A 19875-nucleotide genomic window follows, 5' to 3' on the forward strand; every position below is an offset into this window, starting at 1 on the left:
GCATTTGCTCTACAGGACCCAAGAGCAGACACTGATAAATGCCTCCACTACTCATGAGTATGTAGAGAATTTAAGGAAACACCTCCAACATGCTTTTGCTTATGCTCAGCGGAATCTAGAAAGATCAGCTGATAGCATGAAGACCCACTATGACCTGAAAACTTCCAGGAAGGAATATCAGGTGGGGGACCGGGTCTATCTATAGAACTTCCAAAGGAACCAGGCCAAGCAGCGCAAATTTTTGCCTACATGGAAGGGACCCTTGGAGATCATCGACAAGATCTCCCCTGTGGCCTACAAAATCCACATCCCCAAAGGTCCTTTGGCAGAGGGGGAAGACAAGTGGGTCCACATAAACCAGTTGAAGTGTTGCCATCCCAGGCACGCTCTGCAACAACTGGAGGAATCCTCTGGAATCCTAGCGGGTACTGTCTCAGACTAATTCCGTTCCAATCATAAAACATACCACATCTAGTCTCTAAAATATTGTGATTTGCATGAAACTGTCTCTTAGTTATACTGTTTTTTATCAAAATAAGAATGTAATGTTTCGTCATGATGAAATGCATATGCTGTCCCACCATCTCAACAGTGGTGGAAAAACGTCTATGAGTAGGTATTGCCGCTCTTCCTTTGTCGTCCTAGGAGAAAGAAGACCTTGAGACTGGCCAAGGAGGACGATCCGGAGACCGGGAACGAAGATCAAATGGCCCAGTGGACCGCCCAATACTCCCATCAGGACCGGCGAGGAGGACCGATCGATCAGTACCGGATGGAGAAGAAGATGCTGAACTGTGCCATCTACAGAGTAGGAAGAAGATTATGCGGACAGACCGGTGCGTGGGTCAAAACCCTTGGGCACGCGACTCCCCATCGACTCAAATTCAAAGTGCAGTCACGTGGGGGGGCTTGTTGGGTGTCCTGACCCACGTTTAAGCTATCATGCCACAACATTTGGTGCTGTGGGATTAGAAAGTTCAAGATGGCGGAAAACCCACATGTGCGCCGAAATCCAGGAAAGCTGCGCAGTTTGTGCGCACACCAAAATGGTTGCCTCACTTGCCACCCACCAGTGCGAGAATGAAAGGCCGGGTTGCCATGAGGGAAATGGGTTGCCAAAGGACAAACAGTAGCGCCGGTTAGCTTCAAAGCGCCTAAAACCACCATTGGACTACCCGCACAGTAGTCTGAAACCATTGGGAATGGCAATGCTGATTGCCAAATGCAACCTAGAATTGTGGGGAATTCATTTCTTAAATCCCAAAAATGGGTGCAGTACCAGTACTCACCACTATCCAAAAGCCGGCGTTTTAAAACCACCCTGTGTTTCTCTGAAGGCAGGCTCAAAATGCCTATTTTCAAACATTGCAACATGTGCAAAATATTCACTGAACACCAGCAGACATTTGGCAGAATGGAGTTTTGTGTGCTTACAAAATCTGGGAAATGAAGAGCCCAAAACAATGCTTATAACAAAACTGCTATGGAGTCAACAGTTTAAGTTGCACTGGATTTAAAGACAATAAAATCGAAAATGTTTAGATAAATGAGTGACCTATGTTTGGTGTCACATGCCTTTGTAACTGTTGAAATGTCATAGTTTTGCACTTAGAATCAGCATTCTAGCTGCATGTGTAAAATTGCAAGTTAATTTAAAAAGCAACAAAAAAAACATGACAGTTAGCTGAAAGTCTGGCTTAAGGAACTTGATTTTGCTTGACAGCTACCCCCATCAGGAGTGAAACTTGAGTCACAACTGTGTTCCCAGGCCCATCTGCCTTTTGCTGGCCACACTAAGGATATGCCATCTCTCTGATAATTGAATTAAGGGGAGCCCCACAGAATACAGGAGCTCTGAACAAAGCCTGTCTTGACTCAGGCAAAGGTTTTATTACAGCGGTCGTAAAATGTAGCTTCCTCTTGGCAGAAGCTGGGAGGGGTACTGCCTGTGAGAGCAAGCTGGCTTGGCAGAACTGGATAAACCAGTATTTCCACCATGTGACCTGGGAAACCACACCCCTTTGTAGCCAGAATATTGTTTAGAAAAAGATGAATAACTCATGGTGCGGACATGTGAAAATTTTATAAATGATACCATAATTCTTGTGATTTTTCTGCCCACAGTTTAAGAGGTTTTTAGAACCGGTGGTATGTTCAGGGGGGTGTTAGCGGAAAAGTGGATATTACTCTAAATGTATGCATGTTAAAAATCTGAAACTTCATCAATTAATGTCCATACTCCCTGCGCACATGTGTGTAAAATGGGGTCAATGTCAGAAATTGAAAAATCAGTTAAAAAGTCAATTATCTGCCATTTCTGAATGCAAGCTCTTAGAAACAGCAGATTTGGACAGAGACATGGCTAAATTCAGCCACACCATGTATATGTAATTTCAAACAACTGTGTAACTCTGAAATATGTATTTGGTTCAAATCTAGATTTGTGTGCAAGTTGACAGGAGGAGTGGACTTTCTGCAGGCTGTAAAATGACATCACTCTGACACAACCTAGCTCCCCCAATCAAGTGAGAAATGGAAGTTTGACCAATTAGAAGCTGAGAGAGAGGTAGGGTCAGTGATGCTAGAACACACCCACATAAAAACACATAAAAACAGAGAGACAGGACAGATAGGGACCTTCAATTCCATCTGCCGCTGGAAGCTCTGCCGGAAAAATCCATACTTTACCTCCATCAAACCTCCAGAGAGCCAAACTAGAGACTTCAATCTATCCAGAACTAGAGACCCAGACCAGAGAACCAGAGAGAGCTGACCCAGATCACTGTGAAGTGCAGAGACCAGAGGCGAGTTTAAAACCTGACCAGATCCATGGCGAGGCCCATTTCACTCAAGCATATAGTGTGAGTACCTAGAAAACTGTGCAGAACCAATCTCTTAGTTAAAATAATATAATTCAATCCTATTTTAATCTAAGTAGAACTGTCTCCTAACTGTCACCTGTCATTTGTAAAGCTGTCACTTGTCATTTTCTAGTTGCAAGCTGCACTTGTCTTTTTGAGCTTTTAAAATTTCAAATCTGAAAAACGACCTTTATTTAATCGCTCATATCTCTGTGACCGTTTGTGCTAGAGACTTGCAGTAACTTTCATCTGAAAGCTTAGAATCGTGACTTTCCTACGAACCTAGAACCGCATTCCTACCCCCTATAGTTTTACCGCAATCGCGGAACACGCATCCGCGAATTTTACCGCGATTTGCAATTTCTTCACGTGTAAAAAGCTGCTGCTGCTTGCCTTCCATTTGCCAGAAAATCGTTTGCCTCATAAAAACTATCCCTGAATCATTGCAAGAGTGAGCCTGAGCTAATATTAACTAGATACCACTCACCCTGAACCTCTAGAGGGAATCAAAAGCATTTTAGCATACTTTTCACTGAATTGCCAGCACATATCAAATCATTTTGCCTGTGTTTTAAACTTCTGTTGTCTAAGCTTGCTGGGGATTGAACTGAATTACATTGATTGCATTTCTGAGAACTGTGTGCTTTCCTCCCATTTCCTTGCATTGCATAAAGAGGGGGGGAGTGAATAGCCAGAGAAAAGTGATTACATTGTTTTGTTGAAATCATATTGAGTATTTTCTATACTGCATTTCATTCATTCAACCTTGCATTTCCTTGAACCCTATAAAGCATTCTCTACCACATTATACTTCTGTACCTATTCACCTGTGTGCTACCTTATCCATTTCATGTCAACTCCTTATTGATTATAGAGAAGCGTGTTAGTGTCAGATTCTCCGTTGTTAATATTTATCATATCAGATTAAGTGTGATATTCAATTATTAATTTATTATAAGGTGTGACATATATATATCTATTGTTTAAATTATCAAATAAACCTTTTAACTTGCAAAACAGAACTACTTCTTGGCTCAGTGGGGTCAGGGGGATTCCAAGAGAGGGGTGTTATATAGGGGTAGTCATCCAGAACGCATGAACTGGACATAAAGAGATATCAATAAGGGTTTTCATTCAGTATTATAGACTAGGCGTTGACTTAGCTGTAGTGTTGAATTGAATCCTCTTACAAACGGCGCGTGATGTATCACACGCGATAGGCCTTGTGCGAGTGGGGTTCGTGGATCTCGGGGTGCGTGTGACGTATCACACGCGATAGGGCTTGGGCTAGCGAGGTACGTGTATTCCGAGGGGTGCGCGGGGAGAATCACACGCGATAGGCCTTGGGGAGCGGGGTACATGTATTCCAAGGGGTGCGCAGGGAGAATCACACGCGATAGGCCTTGTGGCCTTGTGCGAGCGGGGTACGTGTATTCCGAGGGGTGCGCGGGGAGAATCACACGCGATAGGCCTTGTGCGAGCGGGTACGTGTATTTCGCGGGTGCGCGTGAAGTATCACATGCGATAGGGCTTGGGCTAGCAGGGTACGTGAATTCCGAGGGGTGCGCGGGGAGAATCACACGCGATAGGCCTTGGGGAGCGGGTACGTGTATTCCGAGGGGTGCACGTGGAGAATCACACGCAATAGGCCTTGGGGAGCAGGGTACGTGTATTCTGAGGGGTGCGCAGGGAGAATCACACGCGATAGGCCTTGTGCGAGCGGGGTATGTATATTTCAGGGGTGCGTGCGAAGTATCACACGCGATGATAGGGCTTGGGCTAATGGGGTACGAGTATTCCGAGGGGTGCGCGGGGAGAATCACACGCGATAGGCTTTGGGGAGCGGGGTACGTGTATTCCGAGGGGTGCGTGGGGAGAATCACACCCGATAGGCCTTGGGGAGCAGGGTACGTGTATTCCGAGGGGTCCGAGGGGAGTTTCACACGCGTTTACGCTGCCATGGGAGGGGTATGTGTACTCCTGGTGTGCCCCAATGCCAATTGGCAGTGTGTGTCCTCCCAGGTGTGCCCTCTCCCCCCTCCCCAGGCCCTGCAGGTATCCCACAACACAGGGGACTACCCTGCACCCCTGGCCATGCCCCGCAGGCAGCCCATCCACCCTGGCCATGCCCCCCAGCCACCCCACATGTCACCATGCACAAGTGAGCACCGACACATGTCCCCCTGCACCCCCACCAACCCAGCAGTGACAGGCACCTGCCAGCAGTCCCCGACTCATGTCCCCCCACCCACTCACCCATCCATCAGTGACAGGCACCTGCCAGCAGGGCCCGACTCATGTCCCCCCCCAACACCTCATGACGATCCACAATAATGGGCCTTATGGCCACCCAAATCACATCCCACGCCACCCCACTCCAAGCACACAACCAGGTATTACATCCACCCCACAATGAAATCCCCATCACATGATACATCCCAAATGGCAAGTATGCACATCAACATATTTCCGTCACACCCACACAATGGGTGCATGTGATTGAGAAAACACACATTGTGACATGCATGAAACCAAACAGAGAATACCACACATTGAAGTAGGAAATACAAATGTATTAAACACACAAGCAAGGGTCTGAAATGAAACACACAAGAATGCAAATAATGAATAAAAAGCTGCATGTCCAAAATGAAAAATAAAAATGGAGGAAAGCAGAATCCAAATCAATCCAAAAGCACGTGTCCAAAGTGTCAGGCCGGCAAAACAAATGCAAAGTGAAAAAAGAAGATAAAACCATTGCTCCATGGAAAAATCAAAAATCAAAAGGCAAATCCAGTGAAGAACTATTTACAAAGTACAAATCCAGGGTCCATGAGCCCAACCATTCAAATGAAACCTACAAAAAACACTACCTAATGAAGAACTATATACAAAAAGGTGGGGCATTGTCCAAGCACCCCAACAGGAATAAAAACAGAAAGGAAACCTAACACTAACTAACTATATACAATGGCGGCGGGCAAGTCCTACGGCTCACTCTGTGATGTCCCGGGCCAGGGCATCATCGAACTCCATGTCGATGTTCCAGAGGCGGGCCTCTGCCCTGGCCCTGAGGTCTCGCAGGGATGCAGTCATGGCCTGTTCTAACTCCTCGGGCCGCTTCTGCCCGCCGCTGCTCCACATCTATCTGCTGGCCCAACTGCTGCCACACGGAAGACACTCCCATTCCAGGGTCCTCCTGCCCTCCGGCTGATGCCTGCCCCTCTGATGTAGATGGCCCCGAGCCATCTTCACTCCCACCTTGAGCCTGCTGCTGCTGTCCATGTGCCCTGCCCGATGATGCCGGCACATCCTCCATCTGCTGGTCTCCAGTTGGACCTCCGACTCCCAACTGTGGCTGGGATGTGATCTCCACCAAGCTGGCTGTGTTGGTCGGGCCTGGTCCACAGGGGGCCCTGGTGGAATCTGGGCCAAAAGACGGCAGGGAGAACGACTGGCACATAGTCTCCACAGAGGAGGAGAGGGCCGCCAGAATGCTCAACCCATGTAGGAACCCTCTGACCAGGGCCCCTCCCAACTGTGCCACGTTGCCACGCAGCTCTTCGTGATGCCATGTGTGGTCTCCCCTGGAAGCACGCACGTCATCACGAAATACACGCGTGCGCAACGCAACACCAATCAGGACGGACCCCATACGGTCATGGGTCTCCTTGTCCTCAGGTAGTGGAGTGCCAGATGACGTGGGCCTCCCCCCTACCTGCGGACGGGCCTGGGACAGAGCATCCCTGCTGGGGAATGGTGGTGCAGTCACAGGGTCAGGGACAGTGACATGCAGAGGCCCCTCCGCGGCGACATGTGCTGCCTCCTGCCCCTGGACTGTACCACTTGCACCAGCGGTACTACCCCCACCAGGCCCCATGTGCGGCTCAGTAGCAGCCCCCTCCTCCTCTGTGGAGACTACCAGCCTGGATGTCTCAGCACCGTCTTCTGCCATCGCAAGCCGCTGTGGGGGCTCACCCGGCCCTTCCACTGCAGCCGTAGTGGCAGACGCGGCACCAGTCCCCTCGCTCCCAAATGATAGCAATTCCTGGGGGGGTGGCTGGGCCTTGCGTCGCCGCCCGGTGGAGGCATCCCCGCCGCTTTGCTCCACAGCGCCGGCTCCGCCCTCTTCTTCACTCGACGTTGCATAGATGGAGACATAGAACACAAGCATTAGGGTACTGTACAATAGTCCCCTAGACAGGAAGCAATAACACATTAGTGGCACTGTCAAACGTCACTTCCATCCTGTCCCTCCACAACACATGGGTCAATGCAGGCAACACACATGCAGAAACAGGCACGGCTCATGCAATCAACGTCAGCATCCATGTACAAGGGCCTCTATTGACAGAAATGTTGGCTTCAAACTCACATGCATCATGGCTCATACTGATCACATGTACACACATCACCGGAGGGTCATGCATCAGAGCTCGTAAACCACAGACACAGTGGATACAAGGATGACTAGACTGCATAAGTGAATCAACACATCGTCATGGACATGTGTCATGCATTCATGGATTTCAAAGTCACACACACGCTACTCAGACACACAGACATGTACACTATACATGTACATGAGAGCAGCACCCATCTCTCACACCCCATCCATGTCCAAGAACAGAGACAGGCATGCATTTATGTGTGCATTCGGCATGCTGCTCCCCATGTTGCTTTGGAACAAATGCACCATCCATGTGGTTCACGCATGACTGGTCTCACATGCATTACCATGATGTCCATGCACACACACATCCATACATAGCCTATGTCACACATACAGGCAAGTACCTCACTACCAGCACAATGCAACATGGCTTTTCACACAGCAATGCATGGCCACTTACCGCGCAACTCCAGACGGGTCTGCCTCTCAAGGATCTGGACGTGGAGTGCTGGGCTTATGTGCTCCAGGACCCTCATCTGGATGTTGCTCAGGCTGACCCGGCACCCCTCTGCATCCTCTGCCTTCAAGAGGCGCCGGGCCTTGTTGAGGGTCCTGGACCTGAAGTCCTCCTAGCACTTCCGGATGTGCTTGATGTCGCGGGTTGCCACCCCCTCCTCGTTGATGGCAACCACTACGTCCTCCCAGATCCTCTCCCATCCTTCCTTGTTGACGCACAATGGTATGAAGAGGGCATCATAATGCCCCAGAACTTGCTCCACCAGGATACCAACTTCCTTATCGGTGAAGCTGGTAGCCCTCTGCCTCTCTGGCTGGGGGTCGCCAGTGGTCTCGGATGGTGTTTGCTCCGACATGGCGACCCCCAAGGCAGGTGTGGGTGGGCAACTGGGTCCTGGGGCTGGGGCTGGGCTGTGGAGCGATGGTATCCCAGTCGGGAGTCTTCTGTTCCAGCAGGGTTGGACACAGCAACTGGATCCCTGCAGATGGCTGACGTGCAGGCAACAAACAGCAGGGCACGTGTGTAGCAGGCAGGCAGCAGCAGATGGCAAGTGGGAACGTGCTCAGGGCTGTGGGGGGCAGGTAAATGGCCCTTTGGGCAGGAGCGCTGTCTTTCGTGTGTTGTCGCGTGGTCAGCTTGATACGGAGTGATTTGTCACGTGAAAATCTGCACGTCAGTGTGTAATTCGAGGAAAGGCCCTTAGCGCGTAAGCGCGTCTGTGACGTGACGCGCAAGGGCGTTTCCCCCAATATGGTTGCATGTTGATTGTACACGTGCAAAAACTGCACGTCCGGGTATCACTGCGTGCAATTGGAGGAAAGGGCCTTAGCGCGCACACGCGTAAGTGACGTTGCACGTGTGGGCTGGCTCAAAAGGTATGCGTAGGACGCCATTTTCTTGTACGTGCTTTTTGTGGAGAGCAAGCGGGTGATTCTTGTACTTCTTGTCGGTTCACACGCGATTACTTCACAACGGTTCCAGTTCGTACTCCCTGTTTACTCAGACAGCGTTCAATTCTTCTTTTGGCGGGGGCGTTGCCAACGCGCATACGTGAGTCTTATTCACGTTCTTTTTCCAGGCAGGCGGTGAGTCGTTCACGTATATTCCAACTGTGGGTGCCCCCGTGTGTCGCGTACCCCTTCAGAGGTCATTGTAGGCTGTGTTTATCGCGTGCACGCTTATTTTTGTGTTTCTGGGTGCCACAGCATACTGCAGGGTCATTTTCCACGCACGTGGTCTACCAGGGGTTGCGTGCACGTTAAATATTGTTTTCGGGGTGCCTGTGCATTGCGTGACCCATCATCTTCCCCCAGGGGTCACAGACAGCCTTGCTAGAGCACTAGGGTACGAAGTCCATCTAGTACCCTACCCCTTTCACCCCAATTGCCCAGGGCAATTGTTTACTGCAAGTCCCATGCGCACAACAACATCAGTGCCATGGTTGAGAGGCGACCAAGCAGTAAGGGAGGCAAAGGTGGCCGAGGTCAAAGAGGTGGGCACGGTAGGCGACATGGCCAGGATGAGCAGGGTGGCCCAAGAGGCCAGTGTGTGGAGGACCAATCAGGGACACCTATGCCCCCCCAATGGTTTGGGGAAATGTAGCTGAGACCATCCCAGCTCAGCCCTTGTTAAACCGGCCCATATTGTCAACAGAACCAGCACAGGATGACTCCCAGGCTGACTTCCGTGTCACCAAGTCTAAGCCACGTGTGGCGGTGAAAGTTGCTGTCCCCAGGCCACGTGGATCTGGGGCAGCAATGTCATCTGCTTCCCCAAGTAGCCAGGGTGAGGAGGCTGCAGGGGCAGCTGCAGCTCAATCCACCCCAACTCTGAGTCTCCCAGCCGGGACAGTGTCGGTCCAAGTCCATCACACCAAGGTTGGTCCTGGCAACATCACCCTGCAGCCAATGCCTGCAGTGAGACCTTTGGTCATCGTACCTTTGGAAACTTCCAGTGCCCAGTCCACCTGCGCTTCTGCCCCTACCAACCAGAGCGGCGTAAGCCACTCAGGGTCCGCACCACCTTCCAAGAAGAAGAAGGGGCTCTTGCAGTACAGGCTGGGACTCCAGACACGGCTACACACTCCGGCATGTCAAGGAAGCCTAGTTTCAATGACGCCAAACTAGATGCACTTGTGGCCTATGTGTTGGCACATATCCGCGAAATGGTGGTGACTGCAGGGTGCAAGACTACGGCTGCCCAACGTAGGGCCCACTGGCAGCCATTGTGGACCGCATTAGTTCCCTTGGATTTGTGAAGCGCACATCTGATGATTGCTCTAAACGGTGGAATGACCTGAAACGCAGAGCAAAGAACAAGCTGGCTTCCAATCATGCCTCTACTCTGGTGTCTGGCGGTGGGTCTCCACCAAATAGGACCAACTCACTGAACATGAGTCTGTCGCTGGAGGCTTCATCACAGAGGATCAGATCTGAGGTGTGGGAGACCTACCAGATCTTGAAGCATTGTTCGGTGAGTGCTCATGCATGTGTGTGCAATCCATGTGTATGTTGCTTGGGTGATATTTTCTGATTGAGTGCCAGGTGAGGCTGTGTAGTGATGACTGGTATGGGTCACCCATGTGGTCCCTCCAAACCATTCCCCGGGCTTGGGTTTGGGTATGACAGTATCCCTTCTGACCATAGTTGACAATTTGCACCTGATTACAGCAGTTGCCCTTCAACTGTCAACTTGCAACAACATTGTTCAAAATGTTTTCCTGTTCATTCAGCCTGATTGTTTTAATCCTTGCCATTTTTACCACACATTTTTTTGCCATACTGCCACAAATGTGACATACTTCAGTCATACGTTACACCCCACAATGGCCCACATTTCTTAACTTGTTATGCAAATGATTTCACCATTCAGGCTGATTAAGTAATGTGCACCTACACATGGCCTGCACACAATCATTTTTGGGCCCTCTTTGAATGTTCAACATGACTTTTCTTTTCTGTCATGTTGAAGTGACCAAACATTGATGTATCCATGTGTCTGCCATCACTGCATCAGTGAACACTTGAGTTGTTGCAGCGTGAGGCACATGCATGTTTTGTCACACTATTTTGCATGTTTTATCTCATGATGTCCATCTCACATGGATGGGTGACAGTACGCATTTCCTACCATATGGCTGTACTTGTGAAATGTACCATGGCTATGCTACGTGGCATCTGTGTGCTGGCATGTGTCATGTATGTGTATTGGACATGCCAGTCACAGGCTAATGTGTGATGCCAGTGCTATCCAGCATACAGCACATGTGTTGCTTTTCCATCTTGGAGTCCTCAGTGTCTGCTTTTTGCCTCCCCTTCCAACTCATTTACACTGCATGCATGCCAGGGTTATTGTCATGTGGGACATGTGTCATTTATGTACTGGATCTCTGCCTCGTCAGGCCTATGTGTGTGTGCTATGGTGCTCATGCCTGTTTCCATTTGTTATCTTTCATGTTTTGCAGGTGATGAGGCACTTGATGCTGTTGAGGAGGAGGAGATGGTGCAGACCCAGGAGGAATCACAGCCACAACTGGGCACCAGTGGAGGACGTGTGGTGGTTGTTGGGTGAAAACCCATTTCTCCTACAGACCATGCTGTCCACGGGTGTCTCTGGGTACACCTCCGGAGACCTCTATGAATCAGGTGCTGAATCGGACATTGAGACATATGTGCCGTCGCAGGTGAGTGTTTCTGGCAGGGATGCTGTTCTGTCCAACCCACCTGCACCAGGGCTACACCCCTCTATGGAGATTTCAGTTTTGGAAAGTCTGCCTGTGGCGGTTACGGATGCAGGGTCACACTCCACAATATTTGCTCCTGTTCCTGGGCCAGCAGATCAAAGGAGGAATGCAGTCCTGCAGCCTCAGGCAGTGCCAGCAAAGCAAGGCGCACATCGCCTTGCCCCAAACAGGTGTGGTGCCCGCCAACGCGGTGGCCGTGCGCCACCAGGCAATACTGTGTGGGAGAACTCCATGTACAGTATAGCAGCACAACAGGGGGCATCACGTGAAATGATGGCTCAGGCAATGGATATGGTGGCCACTTCCCTTCTCCCCCCTGAATGGCAGATGGAGCTCCAGCAGCAGGCAACAGACTCCATTTGCAACTCACACAGGGAGGACATGTTGGCGTCCAACAGGGACCGACGTGCAGGACTGGAGACTCTGCGCACAGCCATATCTGTAGAGTCATAGGCCCACAGGGAAGCCCTTAGGTTAGAACACAGCTCCCTCAGAGATACTCTGGGTGAACTTGAGGTGTCCCAGAGTACAAGGGCAGAACAGCAGCTGGAGCAGCTGACACGTACACTGTCAGCTGAGCTCCAGGCAACCCGTCAGGAGATCCGGACATCACACAAGGCCATGCAGGCAGAAATACGTGCTATCCGAGAGGTGCTGCATGGGGATCTCTGTACCATTATCCTCCAGAACCAAATCTTCCACACCCGCATGCTTGCTGATATGGAGGACCATACCAGGGCTTTGCGTGGTCTGCTTCCCATATCACGGCCACCTTCTGATGTAGCAGCAGAGTATGACAGTGACGACAGTTCTCCTACTGTAGCGTACCCGTGCAGGCCATGAGCCCATGGATGGAGGTTTTTTTTCTCTCAACATCCACGCATGTGGGTGTTGGGGAGCACCCTGTACCTCGTCCCTCCTGGGTGGCCTCCCCCCTGGTCCACACAGTGTGTTGCTTTGTCTGGCTCCCGTAGGCATCCACTGTGTATTCCAGCTGGGCACATGCAGGCTTGTCCTGTCTTTGGGTTAGATGCTTGGGTTCCTGACACACACACCCCTTCTGCTTCCCCTTTCCATGGGCTTGCAAAGGGTGTGACCAAGTGACAGTAACTTACACAGTGACATTGGGCTCCCATGAGTTGTGTGGGCAGTCTGTAGTCAAAACTGTGTGTACATCCCTAGTGGGGATTGTTGTTCGATTCTCCACTCCATGGTGGATTGATATTTGCTTGTGCAGCCATGTCTTTATCCTTATATACATGTAGCTTCTTCATGTCTTAACAAGCCCATCTCCTTTGCAGATACAGTTCAAGTTGTTTGCAGTATACTGACACATTTGCCTGACAGCAGCACTCTGCAGTTGGAAGGGGTTGATGTGCTGCCTTAGTCAGCTTGTGACACTTCTTCCCTCATCTCCCTCGGCCTCCTCCTCTTCTTCCCTCATCTCCGACTGTCTGTCTGCCATCCAGGAATGGTGTGCCGCCAATGACCTCTGCCTTAACGCCAGTAAGACTGAGATTCTACTCATCGGCACACCCACTCCCTCCTTCCCTGCAGCTCTCTGGCCGGCCTCCCTTGGCCCCCTTCCTGCCCCTACCTGCAAGGCTAAAAACCTCGGGGTCATCTTCGACTCCACACTCTCCTTCTCTCCTCATATATCTGACGTCTCTAAGAAGTCACACTACCAGCTGCACCTCCTCAGAGGTATTCTTCCCTTCCTCTCCCTACCCCAGAAGCTCACTGTCTCCCGAGCCCTGGTTCTCTCAAGGCTGGACTACTGTAACAGCCTCTATCTTAATCTGCCTGCCTCCACTCTCCGCCCTCTGCAACTTATCCAGAACAGAACTGCGAGACTTGTCCTTGGCCTCAAGCCCAGGGACAGTATCTCTCCAGGACTGAAATCTCTTCACTGGCTCCCAGTGGCTGCGAGGATTAAGTTCAAAACCCTCTGCATTGTCCACAAGGCCTTCTGGGGCCTGGGGCCTAAATACCTTCAACTCTCTCTTCCTAAATATCTTCCTTCACGAGCCCTTCGCTCATCCGTCTCCAACTCCCTCATGGTCAGCCGCTTCTCGAAGCAACGAGCTGGGGGTAGATCTCTCTCCGCAGCAGGGGCCTCCCTCTGGAACAGCCTTCCTGCCTCCCTGAAACTGGAGGAGAACCATCTCCGGTTCCGGAAGCACCTCAAAACCTTCCTCTTCGCTTCTGCCTTCTCTCTCCCTCTCCCCTGCTAAACCTGCTTAACTCCCCTCTGAATTCTGCACTAAACCTGCATCTTGGCCACTCTCAGCGACCTCGGTCCAGGGCCCAGCCACTCTCCACTTGCACTGCCTCCCTGGCTCCCCCTGCACTGTGGGACTGTCACTGTATCCCTACAGCCCCCCTTCCCAGCACTTGCTCTGCACTTACCTCGTACTTGCCACCAGCTGGCCCTTTTATTTATTATTTATTAATTACTATTTTATTACGCTACTTACCGTGTACTGCACTTTCCCCCCCACCTCCTCCCCCTGCACTTTCTCCTTTTCCCCTTACCTCTGCACTTGCGCGATCTGAATGACACCTGGCCTAGTAGGATCGTTTGTCTGTCTTTCCCCTTGTTTCCCTCCCGCCCTGGCTCGTCGCGCCTTGAAACACTTGTGTATAGGCGCGTTACAAATACCATATCATATCATATCACTTGCAGTACTTTAATTTTTTACTGTCATATATTGTCACTGTTTCTTCCTGTACTGATGTTTTGTGTTGCTGGTAAGTATTTGTTCATGTGTGCTGTTTCTTATTGATTACTGAGAGCATATTGTCTGTGGCCTGTTTACATTAGGGACAGTGCACTTTGTGACACTTGTGTCATGTGTTGTGCATTCATTTGGTTTCTTTCACATTGCATGCCATGCCATGGTGTGTTGGGTCGCTGAGATGGGGAGGGGTTGGGTGACATGGCACAATTTTGATGTGGTATTTTGCAAGGGGGTAGTCGTTCATGCTGCATGAATGTGTGTCTTTTTGTGACACAGCATTCGGTGTCTTTAAGTAGCTAGGGATGCACACAATGTAACACTTCCAGGTGAACAATCTCAGGCTGGTGTGGTTGTGACAGTTGACTGTCCCTTTTGTCATCATCATTGATTGTCAGCTGGTATGTGCCAGGGCTGTGTGTACTCTGCAGGGGTGGGATTTTAGGTGAAGTAATTTGCCACAAGCTGGGTACGGGCTGCCTCACCACGTGCCCTTTCACCTCCCATGCGCAGCGGGCGTGCATGTGGTTGGGGATGTGGGGGCACCACCATGTCCACCGGCATGCTCCGGTGGGTTGCAACGTTGTGCAGGACACATGCTGCCACTATGATCCTGCACACTACGGGGGGCGCATAGAGCAGCTGCCCACCAGAGCGGTCAAGGGAGCGAAAGAGTGACTTGAGCACTCCGAATGTGCGCTCCACTATGCCCGGGTTGCAATATGGGCTGTGTTGTATCTTACCTTGGGTAGTGTGGTGGGGTTCTGAATTGGCGTCATCATGTAGGTGCTCAGAGGGTAGGCACTGTCCCCTGGGGAGGTGATAATGGCTATCATTAGTGGGGTTTTCACATTACTCAGTGTCTGACATGTATGCATGTGCAGAGGCATTTATACTCACCAATCAGCCATGTGTCACCATGCCGCCCAGCTTCCAGGTCCCGGTTTAGGGGTGACATTCTGAAAAGGAAACTATCATGGCTTGACCCTGGATAGTTGGCATATACTGAAGTGATGATTCCCTTGGCATCACATACCACCTGCACGTTGATTGAATGACTGTGCTTGTGGTTTCGATATATGTGCTCAGTGGCCCTGGGAGGACGTAGAGCCACATGGGTGCAATCAATGGCACCTAGCACTTTGGGGAAGTGTGCCACCCCGTAAAAGTCCTGGACCACGGCCTGCCTTTCTGCAGGTGTTCTGGGCATGTATATGTGCCTGCGGACTGAGCAGCGTGCAGTCATGATGGCCAACACCTGGTGTAGGCAGCGTGACTGCGTGGCCTGTGACACACCCCCCACTATGGCACTTGTCCGCTGAAATGAACCAGTAGCCAAGAAGTGCAGTACATTGAGCACCTTTTCCAAGGGGCTCAGTGCTTGCGAGCACAGGGTGGGTGATGTGAGGTCATCCTCCCACTCCCTCACCAGATCTAGGATTATGTGTGGTGGAAACCTCTACCTCCCATACACCTGGTCATCAGGCATCCCAAAAAGGCTGGTCCTGGGTAAAAGAAATGCAGGGCTTGGCTATCCTCCTCCTCCTGCGGTGTCCCACGACCACTGCTGCGAGGAACGGTATATTCATCGTAGCGTCTGAGCTTGTTTGTTGTTTTCGCACACTTTTATGCTGCGCGGTGCCGCTTAAGCCTGCTTCCTGCTGGCGTACGTGTGTCCGGATTAGTGCGTCTTTTTTGGCGCACGCCTTTCCCCTGTTCAATTCCATGAATACGTGTTGTTAGCGCACGTGTGGGCGTTGCAAGCATTTACCTCCTGTACTTCCTCCGTAACACCCACATTTTCACACGTTGTTCCCCATTCCGCGTGTCACGCTCCGTGTTCCACCCACTTTTCTTGTGTGCGCTGCGCTATGTGCGCTTTCCCTGTGCACGTAGCACACGCTGTTTAGTGATGTGTGCGCCCTTGTGCACCACCAACGAATTTAGCGCACATCCCAGGATTTACACGCACACTGAATTCCATGAATCGATGTACACGGCTTAGTGATGTGTGCTGCAATTTTCACGCTTGCACTGTGATTTTCACACTTGCGCTCCCCTTTTCGGCGCACATTTCTTCCATGAATCGGCCCGCTTGTGTCATGGCAGCTTCTGAAAGTGCAGCATTCAAGCTTTGAAAGTAATCTGCTCCAGCTAGGACACATCCCCATGATTTACGCAGTACAGATAAAGCGATGTATAGGAGGAAGAACAGACATGTTCCTTAATTCTGGAAACACTGCCCATAGGAAATATTAGGAGGATCCATGAGAAGATGGAATAAGGGCAGCGAAAATAGAAAGCTGGAATTAACGGGTAAGCTAAGCTCTCATGGGAGAAGGGCAGTCTTGCTGTCATTTCCAAGCTATACTGAAGTTGATAATGAAAGTATCATAACCCATCATCCCCAGTATGTCATCATGATTATGAGAAGGGGAGGCACTGCATGTCCCTGATCACTAATAGGAGAGAAAAAAGAAAACCTTTGAAGCAAACGTCCAGTGGCAGAAGTTGAAGAGCTCACATCTGGAAGATAATTGTGTGTGCGCCTGCTTAGTTACAGAGAGTGAACCTGTTCCACACACCATCAGATCACCAGCAGAATGATATGACTGTAGAATGTTTCTTATGACCAGAGGATAGAGACGTTTAAAGAGATAGGTTTGTAGCAGAAAAGGTCAGCATGCATCCCCAAATTCCCAAGTACTCACCAAGATAGTTTCAAAACAATCAGAAGAAACATAATGGGACAAATACAATGTACATATTCTATTTGAAAACAACTAGGTCTATTGCACTATATTTTATTGTCAGAGACTACAGTCTGCACTATGTCTATACTCTGATAAGTCTAAAGTAATATGCAGGTGTTAATTGACGTGAACTGTTGTAATGTATTCAATCAATAGAGGTTAGAGCTGGGGGATCTTCATCTAGAAACATTCCACAAAGAGGCGGGACCTTTAACAGAGTAACCCAAATACCCAAAAGAGGGTCTGGTATAGTGCCACATGATACCAGAAGAATTATATGCAATTGTCAGAACAAAGAAGAGAGGTTCAGCCAAAACTCTGATCAGAAAATAGCTTGAAAGGCTGCAAAAGGAAGACCTTGTACTGGAATAGACATAAAGTATGATTAAAAAAAACAGACATTCAGGTGAGAGGATCCATCATAGAGAAAAATAGAATTGTCCTTGGAGCTCTGCATGACCTACTTGGAATAAAATGGGCTGCAACAGCATGAGTAAAATAAAATAGGTGATGGCTGGAAGGTTTAGAGTTTATCTTCACCTCTGAAAATCTGGGCAAGTGCCCAGACTACAGTTTTTCTATCGACCCAAGCTACACCTCACTGATGATGCCCAAAGAGGCTGAAACATGTCTGGAGTTGCTTGTGGTCTCGTGCAGAAGGCATGTTACTAAGCAGTTCGGGCCGGACTGCCCTTTTGTGGTGGGACCAAGCCTGATTTGCATATGGTAATTTCCCCTTTCCGTAATGGATTGGTAAGCGAAGGATGGTCTGGAGGGTTGCCTAGTGCAGTGTCATTCGTTAAGATTCATTCTAACCCTTCCAACCATTACTGCCTTCATTTTACTGTGCATGAGCAAGTAATAGAAAAGGGGGAATCCAATAGCATGACCCCACCCCCCTCAAAAAGATCTTTAACAACATTATCCCATTGCAAAGCAAGGATCTGTCACCGAGTGGTCAACCAATAGTGGAATTAGGTCTGTCATATCATTACCCAACTTACCCATATAGGTCTACAAGAGAAGGGTACAAAGGGAGGGTCATAAATTAAAGGTCCTCACAGCCCGACCCAACATGTACCTATTGGTCTACTTATGAGAGTCGGCAGCAGCTGAACACATAAATATACGTTTCGAAATTTAGGAAACAAAGCAGCGCAACCCAACAAAAAAAATGGAGGGCAGAAATCAAAGCCTCCAACAGTACATACAACCAATATAAAGAAGCAAGTTAAAAAATGAAGGCTCATCAAAGTGACCAAAAGATACCTGTAAGGACTACAGTTTGAAATGAAATACTGATACAACTGTGATGGCCTGCAGTAGCACAACCAAACTAACACAAGTAGGCAAATAAAGGAGGGTCCACAACAGCACAACCCAACACACACATTTAAGTAGTAGTGTGAATGAACGAGCAAATGTATGACCACACATGAGGGTCTCAAAAGAGGGAACAAAATAGTGTAACCTAAGAAACACATGCATATACATAAAGATGAGAGTGCAACACAGAAAACACACATAGGTACAGAAAGGAGGGTTTATAACAGTGTGATACAACAAACACGTTTAGGTACAGAAAGTAGGGTAAGCAAAACAATGATGCACAGACATGTTTAGGTACAAAAAGCTGTGTCTACAAGAGTGTGACCTGGTAAACACATGTAGGTATGGAAAGAACACAAGTCAACAAACAAATCTGCATACAGAAAGAAAGGTCTGCCACAGCACAACTCAAACACAAACACACATATATAATTACGGCCACAATAATGATGATCTGAAAACGAACGAACTACCAAACACATGAGGGTAAAAAATAGTAATATCTTGGTGGTTTGTGTATACAAATAAGGGACATGCAATGAATTTACTCTCACTATGGCATTCAAACGGAAACAGAAACTGAGATCCTTGCTCCAGGGGTGGATACTCAGGCCAGCTGCTGAATGTGCAGTGATCCATGTTGGTTTTGTGGCGGTGGGAGAAACCTGGGGAAGGCTTTTAACAGTAATGCCGCAAAAGCGTTCAACAGTGCAAATATCTGTATTGAGAAAAATCTTGCAATGAAATAGGTGCACCAAGAGCACTTTCCTTAGTCCAGGTTAGAAAAGGAAAGACACTGTATTCTTCTGAGTTCCGGGTAAGTACAGGAAATAGTGAGCACTGACAAGGGTGCCATCTCACTTACTATATAGAGAAACTAATCACAAGACACAGATTCATTGCTGCTAATGGTGTCCTATTCTTTCCTTTGGTGGAGGACTCAATAGGAACTCTTCTTTAGGCATAAAGTGCACATTTTAGAAAATATCACAGTGGTTTCACCTAGCCAACCATACATTACAGTGATCTTATTTTATTTCACTCTCCGGTCCTCAGGGGCTGCCTTTTATTGTTTGGTCCTGAGGAAGGCGGAGTACGAATACACAGGCGCCGAAATGTACAGCCTTCTGTCTGAAGAGCACTCTCAGAACACAACACTGTGGCTACACAGTCACAACATGTATAGCTGTGTGATACATAAGCCCCTGTTCCATGATTTGGTGAATTGGCCTTGTAGCGGCCGAACATAAGGTTTAGTCAAATAGCAAGAATTACAGTGATAGCATAAAGACTGCAAATTCAGAGCAAAGTATGTCACTTGCTTCTGATACCCTTATTCTGTGAAACCAGTCATTTCTTCTGTTGTATGTTAATTATTATTTTGTATACATTCATTATACTATGCGCTTAAAAAACATATATGTGTGTGCTTATCCATTTGTTTGAAGACATTAATTAATTATTTTTTATAAAATAATTAATCTGCAATTTGCAAGGTAAAGAAAGTCGCAATTTTGATCTCATAAAGTTGTAATTCGCCTG

The sequence above is a fragment of the Ambystoma mexicanum genome, chromosome 6p (genome assembly GCF_040938575.1).
Source record: "Ambystoma mexicanum isolate Mex_15411 chromosome 6p, UKY_AmexF1_1, whole genome shotgun sequence".
Lineage (NCBI taxonomy): Eukaryota > Metazoa > Chordata > Amphibia > Caudata > Ambystomatidae > Ambystoma > Ambystoma mexicanum.